Genomic DNA, 22,573 nt, shown 5'->3' on the forward strand with positions numbered 1-22,573 from the left:
CGGTGGCCATGTGCAGGCTGGCTCCGTCCTACCTCATTTAAATGGCCTTTCTGCTTGGAAAGCTGCTTCTCAAAGTAGCCTGCCCTTGCCTTCACGTTAATTAGGCTGCGGTGACTCAGGCATCGTTGTGCTCAGCTTACAAGTAGAAAAAGAAATGCTTTTGTGGGGATTTTTTCCCAACTGCCAGCACCTCCAACTTCTGGTGGAGTGCGACAGTCAAGCTGATACCTTCTCTTCCTGCAGACGATAAATATAAGACCTTCTGTAACCGCTTCTCGCCTACCAAATCTGTTGGTGATACAAGAGCCAGAACGTAATACATCACCCTCTTTGTTCTCACTTTGCATAACAACATGGGGGGAAGGAATACACTTACATTTTCTTACTAAACCCAGCAAATCTCCTGGGATCTTGAGATGTGTTGAGAAGTTCTTTTTACATAGAACTGTGCAAAGCATCACCGTGCACAATAGCTCGCGAAGTTGCCAGTGCCTGTGCTTCAAAGATGGGCAAACTTTTCCAGATATTGTTCAGCAAGCATTTTTCTTAGAGCAGGCCAGGAATTTTGGCCATAAAATGCCAGTATGAAGCTTTTTCTGAGGATGATTTCTTCTATTCAGAAAGGAAGCGGAAAGAAAAGATGGATGAACCTTACCGCAGAGGCTGTGCTCCTTTGGGGCAAGAATTACGTGTCTCTAAACTACTCTCCTTTCCTGAACCTTAGCACTCCTAATGAGTCATCTTGGTCTTTAAAAAATGGTTCCCTGTATTGTTCATCTAAAGTTGTGACAAAGAAGTAATAAAAGGAATGTCTGTAGATGTATCCTCAAAAAGGTCTGTGTGCTTGAAACAGGAAAAAAAAAGTAATTTGAATAAGTGTGGGGGTGCCATTCAGAAAGACCTCGACATGTGGGAGGAATGGGTCACCAGAAACCTCATGAAATTCAGCAAGGCCAAATACTGTCTCCTGCCCCAAGGGTGGGTGGACCGACCCACCAGGGCTCACGGAGCAGTGCTGTGTCCCAGAAGGAAAGGCGGCTAGCAGCTAGCAACAGGAGGGTGGCGGTAGATAAACAGAGGGATGTGGTTATTCCCCTTTTCTTGACAATCATAAAACTGTGTCTGAAGTACAGTATCCAGTTTTGGACTGCCTGGTACCAGAGAGATGTCGATAAATCTGAGTGCCTGGAGGGGATGGTCACCAAGATAGTTGGGGGCTGGAGCACTTCTCCCGTAAGGAGAGACTGAGGGAGCTGGGCTCGCTCAGCTGGAGGAGAGGCAGCTCCAGGGGGACGTAGCAGCAGCCCGCCTGCACTGGTGAGGAAGCTACCGAGAAGACGGAGACAGGCTTTTTACATAAGTGCATGGCAGGAGGATGAGCGGTCGTAAGTTGGAACGGGGAAGGTTTAGACTGGGTATAAGGAAACAATTTCTCACTGTGAGGACAATTAAGAGTGGGCGAGGCTGCCCAGAGACACTGCGGAAGCTCCTTCCTTGGAGGTTTCCAAGACCTATCTGGACAAAGCCCTGAGCAACCTGGTCTGCGTTTAGTGTTGGCCCTGCTCTGAGCAGGAGGTTGGATTAGAGACCTCCCGAGCTGCCTCCCAACCTGTGCGAGTCTGTGATTATATGATGAGGGGTTGGGGTTTTTTTTGAAAATCTTAAGAAGAGTGGTGTCTGCTTGGTACTTGGAGGGGAAATCTCCAAGGGACACAAAATGCTTCTTTTTACTTATTCAGCTTCTGCTAACCAGACTTAGATAGGATGACTACTAACAACATTATCAGTCTCCTTTTGCTCAGGAGGCCACCTACTGCTCTTGAACTTAGGCAACTTTGCTCATTTTCTTCTGCCAGAAGGACCCACCCTAAATGAGGCTAATCCTTCATGCAGTCTCTGCTTATCAATTTCACCTGTCTGTCTCCTGCCCAGTTCAGCATTTCTGGTCGTTCCTGTGAGCACCCATCTATTCACTTACCGTCTATTACAGCTGCACTCAGAGAGCTCTCACTTTCTCTCTCAGCTCTTATCAGTGCTGTGAAACTCTTCAAAAGCCTTATCTTTTGAGTCGGATTCACTACTGTGCTTCACTGGGTTTGTGACACTCTACTGTCAGAACGAAGCCAGAATAAAGGAGCAAAACAGGAGGCATGTGTTTCGTTTTAACCCAGTACCTCAGTGGGTCTGTTTCTTCCCTATGTTTCTGTATTTCATAGTATGAAAAAAAATACCTTCAAAGATGACTTTGGATGTTCATGTAAACACAGCTCCATTTTGACTCTGTGCTTTTCAAAGCATATTCTGTATCTCCTTCAAAAGGGAGACATCAAGGTAAAAAAACAGCCTACATGCTAGTCGAGGTCTCTGCTGTTAGAAGTTGCGAAATGGCAATTCAGGCTGTCTCAGCAGTGCTAACCCATCTCCTCTGGGGAACGCACGGTAACGCGCTCTTTTACTGGGTGATCCTATATGCCCAGGCAATGTGACAAGCGGCATCTTCTGGAGTCTACTGGGAGCCAGCAGAATGGGAGAAGAACTGCTTCTACCTGTGGGCTGCTCCTTGAGTGCAAACTAAGTTTTGTGCCTACCGTGTGCTCTTTCCTTTAATATTGTCCCAGCCTGCAGAAAGGAGGAAGGTAGCAGGACTGTACGTAGTGAGCAGGCTGAGAGCAGCGCTGGTGCAACTCGTAAGGGGAGCTTTCCTTGAAGATAAAGAGAGGCTATTCACCATGGACAACCGTCGCTCTTGCAAGAAGCCTGTACACACTTCTATTCCTCTTATGCCTACTACAGGGACATAAATAGCACTTAAGTAGTGCTTAGGTCTTGAACTGACCTTTGGTCTGAGTGAGCTTCATGATGTGTAAGCTCCCTCCCATTTCCAGACACAGTGAGGACAAAGAGCTCAGGCAGATTTGGTCATCCACTTCTCATCCCTCCCAGTTGCTAGAGAGGAGAGCTCTGCTGTTAATGGGAGCCTGGGTCTCTGGGCTGATGGTAGTCCCTTGTGGGGACACACACACAAAGCATTTTGGCCCTCTGTTCCCATGCCTGGTAAAATTTGGTCAGTTACACGTCCCTGGTTAGTCAGCCAAGTACTGGGCAAAGCAAGACCTTTTTCTTTAAATTTTGCTTGGAAATTGCCAGTCAGAGATTCCTGTGGGATCTGGAGCACAGATACAGAGAGACCTGGTGGGGCCATCAGACCTGGCCTGATGGAAATGAAGCCTAAAGTAAGAGTTCCTAGATTTTCCTATTTCATTAGTCTCTCTGGATCCATCTCGTGGTTCCTCCGCTTCATGTCTGTGCTGCTCCTTATCGTCTCCTAGCAGGACTTAGACCTGCAGAAGTGCTAGCAGCAGGATGAAACCAGAGCTAAACACAGCAGTTCATGGGTCTCTGAGCTACAGCCTCATCACCACAGGGTCATCACCAGGAAACATATTTCCGTTTTGGTAACAAAGATGGGGAGAGACTTGAACTTCCTTTGGAAGACTCTCTTTGAAGAAAGTATTGACCTAGACTGGGGATCATTCGTGTGTCTCTCCTAGCTGCCAGGAAACTGATAAACATTTGGGATACTCTTCCTAAATAAAAATGTTCATCCATTGGACAACTACCTGCATGTTCTGGGGATCTTCTGGCCTAAACGCTCATCTCAGCCAAAGTAGGAAAACCCTTTAACTGCACTGGTAGGCCAGAGCTAGGGGAGAGGTTGCAACTCAGAACAGGAGTGCAGGAAGGCATGTGTCCAAAACAGAGTTAAACAGTGGAGGCAGAGCTATCATCTTGGTGGGGAGCAGCAGGAAGGACTTTGGTGAAGTGCTTGCAGAGTAAACAAAGGGAGGGTTTGGCAGGGGGTGGCAGCACATCTGTGCATACAGACCGCTCCCACTGAGGGAGGGTGTCAGCAGCGCCAGCTGGGAGATGCTGGAGTCATGTACAGCTCAGGCCATGTCTGCCAGGCGATCCCCATCCCCTCTGGCATAAAGCAGTCATTCAATGCCACCACCGCTTTCAGAGAGGAGAAAACTTAGGGGTCTCATCTGTACAGACCAGGCTGTAGAAAGCCTCTGAGAATGTTCCATTGGACCTCCTCCTGGTACCAGTACAAGTGCCTAAGCATGGTGTCTGGTGACTTCTGAATCCCATGACAAGTGTTGGGTTCATCAATGCGAAGTGCCTTCTGCTGCCCAGGAGCCCATCCCATGCTGCGCTGGTCCCATCCCATGCTGCGCTGGTCTCATCCGGCACTGCGCTGGTCTCATCCAGTCCTGCAGTGGTCTCATCTGGCACATCTGGCACTGCATGCTCTCATCCAGCACTGTGCTGGTCCCATCTGGCGCTGCACTGGTCTCGGTGAAGCCTGGAACGGAGCTGTCTCTGGTAGAGAGGGGAATTTGGAAAGAAGATCGTTTTGTGAAGCAGCCACTTAAAGGGAAATTTTAGAAGTAGGGATTTTATAGCCACAGATGCAGCCTCACTACTCAAAATATGGCCAGGCTGACACCTCTGCAATGTACTCCTGTGTTTCCTCTGAGAACGGTCTACTCCTGGGATCGCTCCTTTTTTTCTCAGCACTTCCCTGTAGGTTTTCAGACTGTAGTATTTAATTAGCATTTAGTGTATTACTTATTTACGACTTTAAAAATTCTCAGTGTTAAAGGAAGTGAATTAAAACATTTCACTCTCTGGAGTTGTCTCTGTGCAGCCACGTGGCAGGCCCTCTTCTCATAGCCACAAGTAGGATTGTGCTCGATATGAAGATTTGATTCTCAAGACTGACTTGTACCAGCGCATTTTAGGGAAGGGATGAGTCAACCCTCTAAAGCCTGTGTGTCCTTGTCCAGTTGTGGACAGTCCACTGCAGGAAACCAAAGGGGACACAAAAGCCAGTTGGTGACTCTCCTTGCTGCAGAGTTACAGGGGAGCAGGTAGGGCACCAGAGATGAAGTGGACCGTTACAGCTCAACTAAGAAATGGCCAAGAGCTGTCTCTTGGCCTGATTTGGCTGGGAGGTTTCCCATGGAAATTCCAGGTCTGTGCTGCAAGGTCAGGTGCAGTCACCGATGCTTCACAGGCAACCCTGTGGCCAGCATTGTTCTTCTTCAGGAGAGGTGTCTGTTAGAAGAGCCCAGTCTGTTAGTCCTCACTTCCAGGCCAATCTCAGTCCTGGGATTACGACATCCCACCGATCCCAGCTTTCTGCTGGGGACTGTATTTATTCTCCTTTACGCATCTCAACTGCTGGGACTTCCTGTCTCCACATGGGAGATGAGAAGTGAGAGCAAGGGTGGAACCAAAGCCGTGCTTTTCAACGGACCCCCCTGCTAGCACCGTGGCTGTCCCACAGCAGCCGGTGACTTCTGAGCCTGCAACTTCAATGTAGTTTGGTATCCTCTGGCTGAAATCAACTGTGTTTTCAGCTGGGCAATAGGACAGGGTGGGTGCTCGCATGGAGCCCTTTTCTTACTCTTTCCTGTCTTTGGAGCTCAACTTGTGCTGTGAGTTGTTAGGTGTTTTCTTAGGTTGGTGCCTGCATGTTTTGCATCATCCCTCACAGCAGAAATAGCTGAAAGGTTGTTAGGAGCCGAGGGCATGGCCAGAGCAGCAGGGGACTACAGGTATCGTGCTGAAAGGCAAGCTGTGTCTTTCAACCCAGTTGCTCCCTATGTCTGCCATGCAGTGTTTACATCTGTCTAACTTATTCCCAGCTGCTCAAGAAAACACATTTTTTTTGCTTCTTTCCTGTAGGGTCACATCATTTAAGGTTTTCCCTTCCTGTAGTCTCCTGAGCTGACCTGAACACCCCAGCCTTCCCCTCTCCCCCATCCCTTTCTGACTTCTTTACCCACCTTCTCTTCTCTTTCTTTGCATCTCTCCTTTTACTCCTGTTTTCTTAAATCTCTCCAGGGCTGTCTGCCTTTGAAATCATGTGGAGCTGCTCTGGTCTGGTCAGTGTCCAAGTGATAGATGCTTGACACTGATCTTGACGCATTGTTCTGCCAGAACAAGGTCTCATGAAGGTTGGAACCGCAGATATCCACACACGCTTTCACTCCTTGCTTTCTCTTCCTATTTTATTTTCTCACTTTCTAAGATTGCAGAAATCCCTCGTACATGATGGAAGCAATGTGCGTGGCTATTCTCCCTGAAACTGGTATGTAATTTAAACCAGTGCTGGGGTAATTAGTACCATCTTTAGGGCTCAAAGGTGATGCCTTACGTGAGGTCATTCATTATGATCACTGTCCAGCCTGTTCCAGAGGAAACTCACCCTTGACTACCTCAGCAAAGTTGCTTTTGGCTTCTGTACACTGTGACTTTGTCTTGATTATAAAAAAATGTTCGTTCAGGTCAGTCTGGCTGACCCGATTAGCAAAGCCTGCTCAAAACGCCGTTAACATTTTTCCTAGAATAGATGCAACGTAACGCGTTCAGCTCAGCGATCTGTGTCAGGAGTTCCCCTGCAACAGAATGTCGGGGCTCCCTTGGGAGGAACCTGGCAGCCAAGGCTGGAGGAGAAACGCAGCTTGGGCCTGACACCAAGCACGTTACACAGGAGGGAGCTGGATACAACATTGGTTTTGGACACTCATATTGGATTGTCAGCATCCCTCCTGTAGGTGAGCTTCCTCAGACCGATGCCCAAAGAACTCCCCACCACAGTGTCACAGGGACACTGGCTTCTCCTCCTGATGCCATGGCATGTCCAGGTGGGAGCACTGCAGCTCAAGAATAACATGTCTCTGCTGGCTGAGGCGCAGGGTCTGCCTCGCAAACCTGCTCCTGGCTCTGCACTATTTGCCGCCCTCCCTCTCCTGGGAGGAGAGCTTTTCCCTCCAGAAGGGGTAGCTGAGGCAGAGGGAGACCAGGATGAAGAAGAGGACCCAGGTCCAATGCCTCGATAGTTAATTGTTGCATGTCAGAGCAGCTTGATGTTAAATGAGTCCCATAAATTCATGACAGTTGAAGGAAGGATCGGGGCAGGTGCTTTTGGCTGAGCTCCCTGCTGCCCCGGGGGAGGGACTGCAAGCCAGGCAGCTCAGGGAGGAGGAAACCAGCTCTGACATTTGTAAAGACTGTTGATGGAAGGTTTCTTTCAAAGCCTTTTCAGTCTCTCGATCTGAGAGCTCTTTGCCCAGGGAGTGCTGGAAATCTGGCTCTTCTTTCCAAGCAAATGTGGCAGACTCTGAGACTTGATGAGGTGCTGTTGAGCCACAAATATTGAATTGCCAACTGAATGATGTTGGGTTTGTTTTTGTTGTGTTTTTTCTCTCCTTATGGACAGTGGTGCAGTGAGGTTGTCGGGAATGGGAGAACTGTATTTTAGTCCCAGCTCTGCCACTTACTTAGTGTGTGATCTTCAGGGTGTCACTTGCGGCGATGCAGCTTTTTGCTGTCTATAAAATAGTGTACATCCTTACTTCTACTGGCATGGGACAGTGCCATCAATGGGTGAAGCAGATTAATGGAAAATTAGACTGGAGTGGGGTTTTGCTGGTAGATACCTGCCAAGAAAGGTCCATAGGAGCTATTACTTTGCTTCCCCAGTTAGAGTCTCTTTGAATTACTTTGCAGCTAGAGATGATACTTGCAACATTTTCAGTTTTGCATGTCCATCCTCCACTGATGTCCCAGCTATCCTTCACCCCTCTCCTGTTCATTACCTCCGGGGACTGCACGTGTCTGATTCTGACCTCAGATACTTCAAGCTAATCCAGAGTAATCTTTCTGTGTCAGTCTGAACGACTGCGTTGGTCAGCATCAGGATTTAAACTGAAGTACTTGGCCCATGCTGTTGCTGGCCTGGCCTCTTTGGGCCTTTCTGAAAACCAAACAATTTGTGCTTTATAAATCCAGTGAATGGGCTGTACTCATACCTCATCCTCCACTGCGCAACCAGGTCCTGGCTCAGTCGCAAAACCTAACTTCTCCCTGGCTTTGGCACAACTTGCTGAGAGCACCCCGTTACATTTCTGCCTGAAATTGCTGCGTGGTCATGGCAGTGCCGAGTTCCCAGGCTCCCAAAGTATGCCGCATCTGGTTTTTATCTGAGGAGGCAACAAGTTGAAAGTACCAGAGTGCCATGGCTTTATCAGTCCCCTAGCAAGGCATTCAAGACCCATGTGAGTCCCTCCTGCCGCTCAGCGTGTGGTTTTGTGCTTTCCCTTTCTCTTTGGAGGTGCCTTTTCCCCACAGTACGTCTGCCTGACCTGTTGTAAAGTTAGGATCGCCATCGTCTGCTGGGAAGAGTGATGCAAAGGTTGCTTTCCTGTTCTCTGACGCCTCTCATGCTCTTCAGGATTTGTCAAATATAGTTGGCAGCACTCCAGCAGCTGGATTAGCATTAAATAATGAGCAAATGGCCTGCAGCCCTTTTTCAGACCCAGCAAAGCACACACCTTTCATTCTTTTCTTACATGTCTTCAAGCCCTGTTTTTATCACACTGGGAGAAAGCTGAGCTCTGGTCAACGCTGGGGACAGAACAGAGGGTACTGCACTCCTTTCTTTGTCACTAATTAGTACCAGGGTGGTAGCCAGAGGCTGCTAGCTGTGAGAGCAAAACTGTTTTCTCCCTCCCCCCCATAACTGCAGCCATCGCGAGCAGTCAGTGGCAGCTGAAAGCAGCTGGGGTGAGCTGCAGCAGAGCGGGAGCAATGCTCATTTCTTAATTTTCCTGTGTGCTTCAGGCTCCAGGGGAGCTGCCCCGGCAACCTCCTCCTCTGTAGCCAGGGGCTGAAGTCCCAGGTGAGATGAAGGCACACATTACTATGTCAACCCCAGCAGGTATGCAGCGTGGTGAGGTCACCCAGCAGCCTCAATATCTACGTGTAAGTGCCCCATCCACTGGTCTCAGATGCCTTTCTGATATTCGATGAAATTGGATTATGTAGAGTTGCCAGAGGATTTATTTATTTATTCTGGGAAAGGGAAGAGGGAAGGAGGCCAGGAGGGATAGAGAATAGGGAAAGAGAGGGAAGAAAAAGCAAAGAGAAGAGAGAGGTAGCTATGTAGTTAGCATTCCTGAGCCATCTGGACCTGTTGGCATTGCCCCAGCTGGATGGGCTCACAGGTTTATCCACAGCATGATGTAATCTCCATCGTCCAGCGTTTGATTTTTCTCCTTGCGCTGGATGGCCTCGTATCTGGTGCATGTCTGGAGCGGGCATTTTGATTTCCTGTTGCTATTTGTGGACTTTTCCTGGCCGATCCTCAAGAGCTGCTCGGGCGGTTTGCATTCCTCAAGCTGAAGAAGCAATGCCACCCCGCCGACGCGGAGCAGAGGCCAGCCGCAGCCAGCCTGCCGGCCGGGGAGAGGCAGCCCCACACAGGGACCAGCTGTGGTTTGCACCATGCTGCGGCTGGAGAGAGCGTGACACCTCTGCCTGGTGCCTGGGCTGCTGCAGCTGAGCTGAGGAGTCTGCTCGGCCTTCAACAGCAGCACAGGGAGGGCTGGTGAGATCCCCCTTCCTGGCTGCTCGTGGGCTTCCCTGCCCTGCTGGGTCTTGCAGCAGAATGGAAGGAAGGAGAATTTTATTTGCCCCAAGACCTATTCCTCCCTTTGGCAGATGTGAGTAAAAAGCAACCAATGATATCAGTCCCTCTGCCTTGCTAACACCAGCACCGGGGAGCACCAGGGCTCTTGGCTGCCCTGTGAAGCAGGTGGGCTTCCCAGCATGTGGGAAGGGGAGCTGGGGAGGACGTGGTCTGACGCTGCCAAGCGCCCACCCTTGCTAGGGGAAGGCCTGCCATCTCCTTCCTTCCATCACTCAGCGCCATTTCCAGGAGGCAGTGCAGTCTAATGGGAAGGATTCAGACTCACGTTCCCTCCATGGTCTGTGGGACACAGCCATGCCTCACCAAGACCAGCCATCTCTTTTTTCTCGAGTCCTTCCCAGTACATGAAATGAAGAGGATTTGCACGTCCGCCTCCATAAAAGCACACTGTTTGAACATCTTTAAGTTACAGGAGCCACACAGGAGCAAAGCGGTCGTCTTCACTACACAAATTCAATGTGTAGAGGGGCAAACAGTAGAGCCATCTCCTGCCTTCAGAAACAGAGCAACTCCCACCCTCCTGCATGGCTGGAAAGGTCTGAGATGCCCAGAGGACGAAGATGGGGTTTCTCTGTAGCGTACCACTGCTGCAAGCAAACCTCAACCCAGCGATACGAGGGGCCTGCTTCAGAGTATGCCGTTCTCTGCTCTGACTCAAGAGATGTGGGTAGCTGTGTGATGAGCCATTAGGCAACAGTTTGACATGAGCACACAGTACTCCCTCCCTCACGATGCCTCATCCTGCCCACATGCCTCACTTAGCTTTGTTTCCTCCAGGGGCTTGGGAACAGGGAAGCTGAGCGCAGTGACCCCCCAGGGAGCAAAATTTTGTTCAGCGGAGAATCCTCCTGCCTGGTTCAGAAGTTGTCCTGGTTGCACCCAGAGGGAGCAGGGCTCTGCTTTCATAATACCCCAGGGACGGCCTGTCCACCAGGGATGGACTCACTGGAACCACAGAGCTGAGCTTTTCCACCCGACTCAGCTCTGCTGAGCGAGAGAGTAGCTGAGGAAAACGATGGCCTCTTTATAAACTGACTGGCAAAACTCTTGCATCTCTCCTGGGAGCAGGCCAGGGATTCTGAGTCACTGCTTAAGTGGGTTGCAGCCAAGGTAGTCTTACCCAAGACATTAAGCGAGAGAGGAGAGATCCACCCAGGACTGCCAGCAGAAAGAGAAATGGCCATGACCATAATTAATAATAATATAATGATGAAAAGATTCAGAAACGCACTGCCCACTCCAAAAATAAAGTTTGAGGACAATTCAAATGCTGTACAGAAAAGAGAGGAAAGAGTCGAGAAAGACCGCCAAAGCCTGCATGTCAGCTGCAATGCAAGGAGTCCCGTCCAGCTGGCCTGGGTTCAAAGAGCTCCTATTGTCCAACAGCATTTCCAAGACACCATTCAAAACTTTCAGAAAATGAACCCAAGATGCAGGGTGAGATTTATCGCACAATAAAGGCAAGCCAGATGTGTGCACCCTTTCAGAGAGAGGAGATGGGAGGAAGGCGATCGAGGAGCAAAGCAGGGGAGAACCAGGCAGCAGAGGCATGAGAGAAGAGGGTGGCATGAGAAGGTCTGGTACTGTGAGCATCCAGGCAGGAACAGGGGCTGGGTGTGTCTGTGCTGGGACACACGCTGGGCCCTTGGGAAGGATTTCATATATATGGAGAACTCCATACTTAGGAAAAGTCACTCGGCATCGGGATTAAGGGACAGAGGGTGAAGATCTCACTGATGCTTTTTCTCTTTTGTTGCACGTAAAACCATGATAGATACTAAGAGGTTATTGTTGCTTCTGGTCCTGGATTATGTACCTGCATAAGGTGGCCATGTCTGAAAGGATGCCCAGAAGCCAAACCACTGGAGATTTTATCTTGATTTTCTAGGGCTTGCACAGCCTTCATTATTGCTTTGCAGCACTGGCCACCACGGCAGGGCTGTAACCTCTTTTGCCACAGGAATCACTCACTTCCACCTGTGATGTGATTATGTTAAAATCTAGCAATTAATTATACAGAAAGATAATTTAATCTTTGAATCTGCTGCTAATGTGGTGTTACATGACCACAACCAGCCATCATTAAATAAGTCCTCAAGTTCTCCCCGCCTGAAATGAGACCAGTGTTGTTTCTGCTGTCTGCAGAATAACCCAGTATGGTGGCCATGCCATACCACACTCCACAGATTAAAAGGTGACTTGGTTTTGTTCTCAGAAAGACCTCTGGTAGTAAGGACTTTTTCATCTAAGAGCAAAAAGCCTGAGAAAACACTTTGGAGGCTTAAGCTAGAGTCCCTCTTTGCAATGACTCATATGTTTGGTGACTGTAGTTAGCTTCTACAACAGTTTTTTTTAGAAAGGGGTGGATTTATCTGAAGCCTTTAAACTGAGATGAGATGTTTCTTTCTGTGAAGCTCAGTTGCGGATGATGAGTTTGAAGCAGGAGGCATGAATATAGCTCCTGCACTCAGCTACGTAAGGAACCATATTTCATTACCAGACTGGCTCCTCCAGGCCCTAAAACCCATGAAGCCATCCATTGTCTCCTTGTGCCACTCCAGGGATGTCGAGAGAATGGACTCCCAACTCCACTGGTTTCTGCAGACACCCCTCCAATGCTGGGGTGCAGAGGCCTGCTCGATCTCAGACACAGGAGCTTCCAGGGCAGGTTTCCAGGGCATAATAGCTTTCCTGTCGTCAAAGGAACGTAGGATCTTTTCTTCACAGAAGCTTCTGACTTTACTTGAGCACACGATCCCAGGCATCCTCCCATTTCTACTTCTTTTCACCAGCTACAGGGTACTTGGCTGCTGGGCCTTGTCATGGAGGAGTCCGGCTTGGAGAGGGGATAGCTGGAGAGCCAGGTGTTGGGAAAGCATTTGCACAGGCTGCCTTTCTCCTTCAGCCTTGATTTTTTTCATCCAGTGGTTGAAGTGACTGCATTATCTCTGACCAGTCGGATCTCCATCCTCATCTTTGGAAACACAGGGCTTTGACCTGCATCACACCTTCGTTCTCCCCCAGTTCACCAGCATCACACCTTCGTTCTCCCCCAGGATGGTGTTAATCCAGGCTGCCCCAGAGAGGTGTTACTGCCCTTCACGGGCTCGGAAGGATTTCCTCATTCTCCAGAGACTCTGGTTTCTGCAGCTCCACTGCTGAGGTGAAAATGATACCCTCAGCGTTGGAGCTGAAGTTTAATTTCCTATCTGCTGCTCAGGGCACAGATTTTCCACTGGGATATTGGCAGCAGGTCAGAAATCTGCATTCCAAGCTGAATTGCTTTGAAAACAGTCCTGGTGTTTGCAACCATTCAGTCTGCTGGTTGCAAAACCCAGCTCTTGCCCAGCCTGGCCACTGAAGAGAGTCCCAGCTCTTGCTCTCTCAAGATTTTGGGTGAAAATGCCTCACATCCTTGAGTCACAAATCAGCTCATCCAGACTTAGTTGCTCTGTAATTGCCCTTTACAAAGGCCCAAGGAATGAAAGCCACCAGTAATGTTTGGTATTAGCTGCATGCCTCAGCTTTTGGACTTGAACAGAGTACAGCTATCTTCCTCTTCCAAGGCCTGCTTTTCTTTACGGGTCTCCAGGGACCTGCCAGGGGACAAAATGTGAATTATCTCCGATTTTGCTCTCTGAGCACTAAAGAGAAACAGTTTCAATGAGACAAATGAAGCTGATTGTAAAGATAATACTGACCTTTCTTCCTTCTCCGGTTATCTCCTAAAGCAGATTTCCTCTATCTCCCAGGGCACCTTTCTGTTGCTTAGATTGCCTTTCTTGCAAGACGCAGAAAAAAGGCCCATAATAGCACAGGGGTGACAAGCTGTGTAAGAGCGGAGATCTGCTGACTCTGGTGGCAGGGCCAGAAACTTCCAGGAAAGATGGAAGAAATGGTGGAGTGGTGTTTATTCCAGTTTATTTTGGTTATTGAATCCCACTTACTGGTGACTGGCTTGAGCAGTTGCACCTCTCTAATTTATTTTTAATTGTATTGAACTGTATTTCCTGTCTTTCGGTAATATTGTGAGCTCGGCTTCACTGCAGCATGGCAGTATAGTTCACAGAGAGTCACGCAGGGTAAAGCAGTATTTTCTTTAATGTGCCCTGCCTGCTGCCTTTTGTTGCGCTGTGTTTCCCTCTCCATCAAGCAGAATTTTTCCCTGAACTGTCCAGGCAGATGTACCACACAGAATTAAATCCATGTGGGCTTTCTCAGGGTAGATTTTGCCTCTAGATCTGCAGGGCCGGTCCGGAGCTGCACCCCTAGGTTGTGCAGGGTTGCTGCACACCACTGGGCACGGCTGCAGACACTCAATTGCATTCTGGCTGCCGTGCCTCTGTGGGGACTGAGAAGGGATGGATGTGTTTGGGCTCTGAAAAGGGCACGCCTGGGTGGAGGTGGATTGGGGTAACATAGCAGATGGGGCCTTCCCAAAGATGATGGATTACATTTTCACACATAACAGGATAAAGTTCACATTAACCTCCTCCCCGTGACGCTACAGCAGCTGAAAGACTCCTCGCCCCCCATCACGGTGTGGAGTTAGTGTGTCTTTGGGAGCCCACTGCAAACTCAGCTGAGGCTGCCAAGTTAACACAAAGAGGTAAAGCACCAATTCAGACAAGAGGGCAGAGACCTGCGGGGAGTTATGACAATACAACTTCTTTCCCTCAGAGCTACTGCTTGTGTGAAGTCTCTGCCCAGAGGCTGCGCTGACCTTGGCTTGGGAAGGGGCAAAGAAGAGGAAGAGACCCCTGCCAGCTTGCCCAAGGGTACCTGCATTCCCATGGAGAACACCTCCCACGCATCTCCGTTCAAACGTGGCCCAGCTGCTGCCATGACTGCTCAGAAATAAAGGCAGCTTTGTTTTGTAGCAAGCAGGTGTCTTCAGTTCTCTGAACTCAAGAAAGGCCTTGAAGGACAAACTTTTTATTTACCTTTCACGGACTCCTAGAAATAGCCCCCAAGTCTTCTGCCAAATGAGGGTTAAGAGCAGCTGATCTAAATGTTTCATCCTGAGCGGGTTGTGTCCACTTCTGCATATGGTTTAAGTCCTGCTCTAATTTTTTTTTATCAGAGTCGGCTGCAAGGGTGTCGTAAGCCAAAGGAAATTTGGGACGTTCGTTGCATATGTAGCATACACGCAGCAAAAGCTCGCTGGAAAGCAGAGGCATTCCTCTTTATCCTCCAGGGTGCTGCTGCTGGGAGGAGAGGTGCTGTCTCTGCAGACTCAGTGAGTCTCGTGCAACAGGCAAACTGTGTACTGTAGCTGCTTTCCACGCCAGGGCCGGTGGAGCCTGGTTTGCCCTAGGGGAGGCTGACATGTTCCCCCTCCTCCCTAGCACACGCGTGCCTGCTCTGCACCCTGGCATCCTCAGGTGGCTTGCGGGCACCAAGATGGCCACACCACTGTGGCCATACTGTGATGCCGCTGGTCTTTTGATTCATCTCGCCCCGGGCTCTGTCCTGTTCTACACAGTCATTCCCCTCGCAGGGTGCTTGCAGTCCTTCCCACACCACCACTGCCCACACCGGCTGCTAATACCATTCATGCTGAGCAACACTAAATCCAGGTGTGGGTACACCAGTGTCCATGACTCTTCTGCCACTGCAGCAGCAGGTGCCTTCTGTGCCTCCTTCAGGGCCGCTGGGAAACCCAGCCTCAAGCTGGCAGATTGCAACTTTCCACATACCTTTTTCTCTCTTTTTTTTTTTTTTTTTTTTAATTTTCCTTTCAGGGGCAAAAACATTTAAGTTAAAGATTTAACTCGCCCACTCCCCCCACACCTGGGTGCCTCCCAAGATTCCTTCCCAATGAATGGCAGGCTCGCGAAGTCTGAGCTGGGTACTGCGATCACAGCCAAAAAAAATTTTGCTGCGGTCTGTGTTGTGCGTGTGTTTTTAACAACATCACCCATTCTGTCAGCTGACTTATTCCCCCCCGCTGGGTTTGGGGGTGGGGGGGGGTGTGAACACAAAATATTTATGCTTGCCACGGAGGTTACTGCAAACCGTGGGAGCAGCATGCACCTGAAGGGGTCTCCCGGAGAGACTGGGACAACGTCCTCTGAGGCGCCCGTTAAGACATCCCATGATGAGAAAGAGCCATGAGGGGGCAAAGGCGAGGCCTCGTCGAGGGGCAGAGCTCTGCCCCCCGACCTCAGCGTCCCCTCCGGCCTCAGCGCCCAGCCGCGCCGTGGAGCAGCCCGGCACCGCGGGGGAACCGGAGCAGGGCCGCGAGGCGCGGACGGGCCGCGGACCGCTCCGTCCTAACCCTGCACTCCTCCCGCCCGCCTCGCGCGGCTCGGCTGGCAGCCGCCTCCCATTGGCCGCCGCTCGGCTGCGCCGGCCAATGGGCGGCCGCCGCTGCCGGCCGTTGGAAGCGTGCCGCGGCGACCGTTAACCGCCGGCGGCGGGGGTGGGGGCGGGTGGTTCCTCCGTACCCGCCCGCAGCCCCTCGGACCTGGGGGTAGCGGGGGCGGGCTGGGCGCCCCGCTCACCCGGGAGCTTGGGGCCGTTCCGCCGAGACGGGGTGACGGGGGGTGCAGCGGCTGCGGGCACCCGGGGACCAGGCGAGGACCTCGTCGGTCCGGATGGCTGCTGCTCCCTCGCTTCAGGGTAGCGCCTTGCCTTGGCACCGCTCCCTCAATCGCCTTCTCCTGATTGTGTCTTGAGCCTCTGTCGTCCCTCCTAGGTCTTGTGGCGCCTAGCGCTGGAAATTGTAAATCCAGGTCCTTGGCACAGATGCGTGATGGAAGGAGGTTTCCACAGCGAGCTGTGCCTGAGCCTTGCTGGGACTTTGCAAGGCACTGGGGACATGGCTGCCGCTGCTGCCGCCGAGGTGTAATGGCACCTTTGGTCTGAGGGGCTGCAGTCCCTGCAGGGAGGGAGCTGATGGCATAGCTTGCCTGTGGGGAAGCAGGTCACCTGCCTTCCTTTCAGTGACCCTAACCGGCCCCCCTCTGTCATTCTGCATTGTTCTACAGACAGCAATAAATTCTGGGCCCGGTTCCAGATCAGGTTCAGTCAAACCCTCTGCTGCTTGGAGGCTGGGTGTCAGGGAAGCCTTTGGTTCACCGTACAGTCCAAGGTCATGATGCTGAAAATAATCACGGGTGACTTGGGCATTGCTGTCAGTCTCTGAGAAAGACTGAGGGGTGCTGCTGGTTGGGATGCTGTCCTGCTGCTGGAGGGAAATAGCAGTGGGGTTTGCAGATGGTTTGGCCTGAAGTGCTTCAGCCATGCCATGCAACAAAGCAGGAACAGCAAGGGGGTAGCAGGTCAGTGGCAGGCTATCCAGGCAGACCGGGGACCTGGGCAGACCAGGCGTGGAGCAGCAGGGAGCTGCGGTACGTGAGGGGAGAGGCCAAGAGCAATACGGGTCAGGACAGAGGGGCACCAGAGGGGTTTGAGAGAGCCGAGAGGTGGCTGGATGATCACTTGTGCCCCTTGGGGTGCATTTGCAGCAACTAGCCTGTGAGGAGAAGTGTGCACAGCATTTGTCCATCCTGCCTGGATCTTGTTAATGCTGTCAAGACCTTTACTTTCATAAGGTCTAAAATTCGCTGCATTTTAAAGAGAGCAGAAGGACTGTCTGGAGTGTATGGGCTCTTCTTTCCTGGAATGTAAAGGAAACCTCGGCTGTGAAGTTGGAGTGCAGGGGGCTTCATTCCTTAGTGAAAGCAGAGAAGGGAAATGCAGATGTCACAGCTGGGACAGGAGATTTATCTTGGCAAGCAAAGAGGAAAAATACTTTCAAAAAGAAAAGAGAAAACTCAGAAGAATCCCCTCCCCATCTGCACTGCCTGCCAGCACGAGCAGAACCTCCAACCTGCAAAGGCCCTTCGTCTCCTGGGCCTGGGCTGCCGCCCAGCTGGATTAGCCCCTCACCGCTTTCTCTTTGGAGCGAGACCATTGTGGTGGGAGCAGGGAGGCTGTGAGAACCAGGCTGATCCTGAAGGGAGATTGTCTCCAAACAACTCAGCTGGAGGTGGGAATGGGAAAGTCGCAGTGAAAGGATGGAAGCGTGAAAGGGAAAGGGAGGGACAGATGCAGCCAGGGTGACCACAGAGGAGAAGTGGATCCGGGGAGAGGAAACTGTCCCCTCCTCAGCCACGTGTGGTGCCACTGGGCTACAAGAGTGGCACCTCCAGGCATCCTGTGTGCAACCGGGCAGAGGAAAAGGCTTAATGCCTCTGTCTCTGCTTGGGGCCCCCAGAGGTCTAACACCAGCTCTGGGTGGGGGGAAATGGAGAGCTTGCATTTGGATGTCTGGATGCCTTACATTAGCTCCCAAGATAACTGTTGTACAACAGGAAAGAGTGTTCAAACGAGAAGTGCACGCACGCACATACAGTGTGCTATTTAGACAACCCTAAGCATGAGGTCAGGGTGAAAACATGTGGTAGAAATATGTTTGGAAGAGTCAGTGCCTATGTCGGTCACCAGGAGTGGGAGGGAGCAGGAGCCAGCAGCTGACAGATTCGCACTCTCTCCCCACGGCTGAGGTGGCCTCAGCCTGAGCAGATTCTCTTGTGGCACCAGAGCAGCTTAAGGCTCTCTGTCGGGCCTGGAGATGCGGTGGCCATTGCCTCCCCCGTACCTGTGCACACTGGCTTGTCCCCTTCAGGCACTGCCTCCCCGTCCTCCCAGAACTGCCGTGGGGGGACGGGCAGCCAGAAATCGGGCTTGGATCAGGAAATCCAGCACATCCTCGCCATTGCGTTTCTGTCCCTTGGCTGCCCCCTCCCTGACCGCTCACTGGTAATACAGCTTTGGAAACACATCTCGTGCTATTTCTTGGCTTTGGAGCATAGTTAGAAGGAGAAGGAAGGAGGGTGTGAAAGGGAGGGGGAGATAGCAGGAGCGAATAATGCAAAATGAGACTGTGCTGCGAGGTTCGTATCCCATCTGAAAGCTGTTTTCCCCCAGTACGCTTCACACTCGCTCCCTCTGGGCCAGGATGGTAAGGATCACGTTTCCCAGTTGACTGGTCCCCCTTGCTCAAGCCGGGCCCATCTGCATGAAAGCTACTTGAGATATCTTAAAGGAGAATCTCAGCAGAGCTGCAGAGTCCTTCATTATCACAATTAGAAATTCTTGGCCAATTCCCTGAGGAGCGAGAGCTGGCTGATCTCAGCCTGGCTGGAAGGTGCTCTCGAGGAGAGAGTCTAGGCCTTGAAGAGGCTGTGAGAAGATGAGCCTGCTCTGCTTGTGCATCTCTGTGCATCCAGCCTTCTCATTCATGTCCGAGTCCTGTGACTCTTTCTTGGACCTTGCACCGACACGTGCCTCTGGTCTGCTAAGATCTTCATTGCCACGGTGTCGGCAAAAGTCTCTCCAAAGCCCAGCACAGTCATTTCATTTAGTGGCAGGACATGCAGGCCTTCAGCTGTGCTGGCCCCAGTCTGGGTGGGAAGGGAGGGCTAGTGGCTACCCAGCACCTCCTTTGGCACGTGACCTTCCAGACAGGATAAAGCTACCGTCCATTTGGTCAGGTGATAAACCTGCTTCTGTTTATTGCTCAGAACCTCGGAGCATTGAGCCTGCCGTGCTCTGCCGTGATCCACACAGCCCTGAGACACCGCACCCTGGGACCTGCAGTTCCCCGGAGCCTGCTCTCTCACACGTGTTAAGGAAGAGTACGGCTGAAGCCTTCTCTGAGTTTTGCCAGATGGGTGCAGCTCCCGCAACGAGGCTGGGTGGGACAGAGTTTGCATATTCCCGGTTAGCAGGCTCGATCTAATTAGCAGTGGTTTTGATGGCATCTATCCAAACTAATCTCTGGGCTACTCCTCACTATGCTCATCACAGTTGGAGCTGGACAAGAGGACACTTTTTCTTGTTGCCACGTGGTTGCATGCATGGCTGTCTTTGCTAATCCAAAACCTGTCCTGAAGTTAACAATATCTGTTGGCATCAGGAGAGAAGAGAGCCAACCCAAGAGACACAGCAGTCTTCCTGGGACGTGGTGGCTTAGCTTCCTGCTTGTCCTGTAGTCTCCGTTGTGGATATAGCCAGCTACAAAGCCACGTCATTATCTTTGTTTGCTTTACCCTTCCTTCTTCTGCTTTCCTCTGCCTCTTGCTGCCGCCTTTGAGTAAAATAGCAATCTCCAGCTCTGTGACAGCTCTGGGTGCTCTCCCTCTTTGAGGACGTCTGATCCTCGGTGCCCTCTTTGATAAGCATCGTTCTTTCCAGTCTCATAGGCTAGCTCCCTTCTCCCCATCGTCTATGTCTGGAGGTGTTGGACTGGTATATGTATGACTGGCGAGAGCTGAAAGGGGGCTGCTTTGATGAGAAGGCTTTGCCAGTATTTAGTTGTGCTGGAGGATAAGACCCAGGAGCCCAGAGCGGCGTACGTGCCCCAGCATTTCTGGATTCCCAGGGAAGGTGTGAGTTTCATTCTCTGCTTATCACCCGTGTTTATCCCATACTGTGCAGTAGGTCTCTGTCTCTTGGAAGAGAATGGGCTCTTGGGGACCTGAACTCCTGCATCTCTGGGAGAACAGTGGTGCCTTCATCCTCACTTCCAAGCAGCGAGGTCCTCCAGCAAGCCTGCTGTGTGGTGTCTAAAAGAAGAACCAGAAATCTGCAGTTACTCCTGCCAACGTTGGTGACCGTGTTAAGGCTCTGATATTCAGCCACCTGCACTCATTACTCATCTCTCACCCCCTAGCCACTGCTAGATTTTTTGGTTTCAGAATAAAACCAGAGGCACACCTCCGCCTCTTCCCTCTGGGTAGGTTTGTCCTACAATGGGAAGACTGTTGACTGACCAAGAGATCCTTGTTCTAAGCGTGGGTGGGATGCCTCTAAAAGATGGTGTGGGGAACTACTGCATAAATGCATCTTCTTGACTCTCTTCACTCCCACCTCTGCCTTTGTTAATGCACAGTTGTGAAAGAAATTTGAAGCACATGGCAGAGTTGCAGACAGCTTTCCCTGCAGCTGTCCATCCAGCCCTGCTTCTCTTCCAGGGCTACGTGGTGGTTCTGGTTTTGATGGCTACAACAGTATACATGATTTGAGTGCCTCTTGTTGGATCCCGGCTCTGCTGTGCCATCATGGTGCATTGGCAGCCAGAACTCTGAATCCCTTCACTTTTCTGCGGTTACGTTCTCACCGTTACCGTAAGGCTGTCATGTTCATATCCTGTGTTTGCTTGTGTTGTTTAGAGAAAGCAAGACGAAGAACAGCTGTTACATGAGCAGGCACTCTCTGGGGTTAACGCTGAGGACTCCTAACTCTCTACCCCTCCATGCTGTAGGATAGGACAAAACCTGGGTTTCCAGTGCTTTTTAGATAAATATCTAACACAGTTCCATCTGCTGACTCAGCTCCCTTGGAAGAGCGGTTATGCCCAGCACAGATGGGAGGTGTTTTCTGTCACTTGAGTCAAGCGCAGAAATGCTTCTAGGCAACTTGGAAATGGCTGGGTAGATTTTACCAAGCTACGCCGCCAACTCGGCTTCCGGTTTGGGAACAAGTGGAGAAAACTTCAGCCCAGACATCCCAGGGAGGGCCTCAACACTGGGATTTAGCATAAGTGTGCCTTCTCTGCCTTACCTGCACATGTGGTGTCTGCCCTCCCAGGGGAGCCTCAGATGGTGGTGTGTCAGGCTCTCGCTCCAAGCAGTGGGAGGACAGGACAAGTGGAAAGGACGTGAAGAGAGAAAAACCTTGTGTCAGGCAGAATGTAGGCAGCAGGGACTCCCCCCGGCTTCCAGCATGCTCTGTGGGCATCTGAGTTTTTAAATTGAGTGGCTGAGGGTTGATGTTGGAGGGTGAAGGGCACTGGCATGTTGGAGATTGCTGCAGCTCACCGTCTCCCTCCCCAACTTGGTGGGAAGCGTGGGTCTGTTCGGCTGGAGCCTGCTTCACTCCACAGCCTCACCCGAACCCTCTGACAGACAGTGTAATGTTGACGGAGTGATATTGTGCTCAGATAAAGCAAATACACCTCGCTGTAGGAACAGGAACCTGTAGGCTGCAGCATCCGGGGTCCTCTGGCCAACTCCTCCCTCAGTCCTAGTGCTGGGGAAAGGACGGACTGGATGCACCCCATGCTCCTCTAGGAGCTGGGCTCTTTCCTGTGCTCAGCTCTCACACTGGAATTCATTGGCATTCATGTCTCTACTCTAGGACCTGCGTGCTCTCTCCCACTCTCTCTCATCCATACCCTGTTGCTCTTGGTATTTCAATATTCTGCTTTCAATGCCTTTCTGCCCACCCAGATGCTTTTCCAGGCGGGGGGGACCCAGTCTGACTCTGCTGAGCTCTCTCCAGTTCATTTAAGTTACACAGTTCCGTCTGTGTAATATAGTCACTTGAATGTATCTGTCTTTTCTTTCCTCTCCCTGAGCCAGAAGCCTCAATCTGCCAACAAATGGGATAATTTTTCAGCTGGTGTTTGGCAACCATCATTTTTCTCCCTGCCCAACCAATGCTTTGTTGTAGCAAATGGAAAAGTTAGTGATTTGACTTCTGAATAGGAGGATATGCCTCAAAGGAAACAGGTTCCCTATAGCATCAGGAGCGCAGCTCTGCAGCAGCACTGGCCAGATTTACTGACTGTTACTGGAATGATTAGTGGAATGATTGTTTGTTGTTAACAGCCCATCTGTAGTGTTTAAACTTCATCGGGGAGCAGAATTTCACAGGCATTCTCTGGCTGGAGGACAGCCTCATATGGTCCACAGAGGGGCTGTGAAATCCCAGAGGAAATTAAATACAACAGGGGGCCTTCCTGTTATGTTGATCTAACTGATCTTTTTTTCTGCGATAGAAGTCAGCAGCTGGGTTGATGTTCTCTGGGGCATCAGAGTGCCTATTGCTACTGGCAGAGAACATGAGAAAGTGTCTGTCACCAAGGACAGGTGCGGAAGACCGTGATTTTCTGCCACACTTGCATTTTGTCATCACAGGGATTTCTTGCCTTGTGCTCTGTTCAGTTCGTTGTCACAGTGGGATGATGCTAGGAAGCCGAAGATAGGTACCCACAGA

The 22,573-nt window shown here is 51.0% G+C and overlaps 1 protein-coding gene across 1 annotated transcript in view; it reads left to right on the forward strand.

The window, feature by feature from the left end:
* CREB3L1 (cAMP responsive element binding protein 3 like 1) overlaps positions 1 to 22,573 on the forward strand; it is a gene marked incomplete at both ends in the record, with an annotated part of 44,150 nt that overhangs the window by 1,835 nt on the left and 19,742 nt on the right. The gene's annotated exons all lie outside the window — the stretch shown is intronic.

Source organism: Platalea leucorodia (assembly GCF_965183815.1).
Source record: "Platalea leucorodia genome assembly, chromosome: 7".
In the NCBI taxonomy this organism is placed as follows: Eukaryota; Metazoa; Chordata; class Aves; order Pelecaniformes; family Threskiornithidae; genus Platalea; species Platalea leucorodia.